This window comes from Phytophthora infestans, genomic scaffold (genome assembly GCF_000142945.1).
Source record: "Phytophthora infestans T30-4 supercont1.52 genomic scaffold, whole genome shotgun sequence".
In the NCBI taxonomy this organism is placed as follows: Eukaryota; Oomycota; class Peronosporomycetes; order Peronosporales; family Peronosporaceae; genus Phytophthora; species Phytophthora infestans.
The window spans coordinates 104,184-107,036 of record NW_003303707.1 but is presented as its reverse complement, the minus strand read 5'-3'; positions in this window follow the sequence as shown (position 1 = coordinate 107,036).

The window sequence follows — 2,853 nt, the reverse complement described above, 5'->3', positions numbered from 1 at the left end:
TTCCACGACACGATCCAGATAGGCCTCACAGGGACGCGTCCTGCCCTTACCGTCGCCCCCACACGCTTGGCTTGTGCTGGAGTAGGTGAATGGTAGAGTGAGAGACGACACTGAGAGAGCGACGGGGTGCCCGCAGGTCCCAGCAACCTCGTAAAATGGATACTGCTGAGAAACGTTACGAACTTCGACAATGGGTGCCAATCATTATTACGAAACTTAAACTTCAAGAATGGTTTAATAATGGGTGCCAATCATTATTACGAACCTCAAACGAGGGGCTGCCAGTCATTCGGCAACCGGAAACAATGGAAAGCGCCGACAAGAAATACAGCGAATCAATAGAAGGTAGAGCAGCATAGCGATGCATCCTTACATACAAACGATTGAAGTACAGCACGGCTGGACAGTCAATATGCATTGGATCAGGCGAAGATATGCAAGTCGTAGATATGGTTTGAAATCATTGAGATAAACAGTGTAATGCGTATTTCATCCAGCTAACTCGCACCAGTCGATACGGAATGTATTCTAGCGCTTCTGATTCTCAAAGACCCGCCGACAGCATCCTCTTCATGTCTGATGTGGAATTCTAGATCGTTCGTGGGAGGTCATAGCCCATGCAGTGCACGTACGTGCATGGTGCACGTCCGGATTAACCCGTCCGAGTTTATAGCATGCGTACTTTTGTGGATGTCAACTTTGCGTGGTACTCGCACCACTATGCCCCTCTCAGGTTCTGCATGTAGTAATTGTATCAGTGGCATTCGTGCGAGGACAGCGATAAACATCAGAGTTCATGCTTGCTGTCATTGGTGCTCTGGTACGAGTGCCCATCTCTATGATAACAATGTGCATGTTGAGCAATACATGTACTTGACAGTTGCTTCATGAGATGTAGCTTGTATCAATTAGCTACGTGATCCACTCAATACGTCGTACCATGTGTCGAAACTGCAGTAATGTTAAGTGGCCTTGTAACAAGACAAGAGTCTTCAAGGCTTTTGTCCTTGTAGTTCGAGGTGCATGGGCGCCATTATGGTGACAGTGTGCACAGCAAACGTCATGAAGCGTCGCTTAGTTCATTATAATTATTCTTTTAAGAATTTCATCATGAATCGTTTTGATCTTCAAAGTGTATCCGTATTTTTACTTCAGTAGGTTTTTTTTTCACAAGTCACACATTTTATTTTTGAGTTATTATTGGCAGCGACGTCCTCTCCCCCCGTCGAGTGCTTCACTGGCAGAGCGAGCAGCTGCAGGCTGCGGTAGCGATGAGCACTGAGATTGAACCGTGGTACTGAAAGCCGATCCGCTTTCTGCCGCTCAGTGTCACTTCAGATTTGGCGACTTTAAGACGCAGTCGGAGACCTCTTCGACATTCGATCGTACAATTCCTGTGTGTTCTTCATCATGGTGTGTGCTGCCTTATGCCAGCTGGTCGCTAACAAGCCCTATCATAGCACACTCGTTTACTGCGCCGATACCGACAGAGACCATGTTGTTCTAGTATGTAACACGCCATCGGGTCTGGACGAAGACCGACCTGTCAGCCCGAGAACAGGGACGCGCTCGCGCAACTCAACGATTACGAGGTAGGTCTGCAGAATAGTGACCACTTGTCCTATCCGATTTCACATGTATGCATCGGTCGATTGTGTTCCGTCAGACCCGCCCCATTTGGATCCAAGACTACTCAAACCACAGCTACCCAGTGGATCAGGCTCGATCCGGCAGCACCTCGGTGTATGTAGCAACAGTGACAACCACTACAAAGGTCAGTGTCAAGGACACGACTGCAGAGCACTGCAGCAACCCTACCGCCCTCACGGCTCTTCAGTGTCTTGACCCCAGTGCACGAGATCTACAACTGTAGCCGGGCGCCGATCTGGTGGCGGCACCAGTGACTGCAACCTCTGACCACTTCAAGACTGCCGTCAACCTAAAATGAACGGGCAACAAGGCGCGCGTGGGCAGCACTGTGCCACCGACCGCTTCGATCGATCGTGTACTTACGGTGAAGACTAGTACGGTGGTACACTGTGTACAAATGTTGCATCATCAAGAAAGCATTCAACAATCAAGTACTACATCTACACGTCCGGAGATTGCGCCAGTAACAAAGATCTAAAGAAGATCGTCTACTAGATCTACAGCAAGCACCGCTTCATGTCGACAATGACTGTAGCCTACAGCCCAAAAAAGGAAGCATGCTTGCCGCAAGTGCACGGGCTACCGGAAGTCTACGCAAAGATATTATTCATGTGTGCATCGGGCGTTGGCGGCGGAAGGCGTCGCGATATGTTTCTCATTGGAGCTTTGTCGTTCCTGGTTCAGCTGCTATAATCTGTGGATGTCGGTGCAAGGACTGCGTTTAAGATCGACCACGGCACGACTGCGTGCTCGCCGAACTCTGCAAAGGCTGCTTTGTCCTGTCTTCAGTCAACTTCGCCGAAGATTCTGGCGCGATGTCTTTGTTCGAAAGGAAACGCCAGGTTGCTCTTCATCTGTCTGTCCGGACCGAGTCTCTGCTGCGGAGCGCTCGTGCAGCAACAGTCGGCTCTCGGTGCTTAGGAGCAGTTTTGTCTTGGTGCTGCGCGCAAGTACAAGTCGGTACCGGAGTTAATACCGTTTCGAGTGGGTCGAATACCTCGAAAATAATCATCCCAGATCACTTCAAGTCCTTCACTCCGAATATGATCGTTTTTAGAATCTACAATCTAGAAGCGATCCAAATTGGTAATCCGGCGAGACGGCTGCCCCCTCGAGACTCAATTATCGGGAGCCCCCGCCCCTGCGTGAAGTTGGTGGTCTGAGACCCGGGCAGATGGGAATCTTGTCCCAAATTGGCTCAAC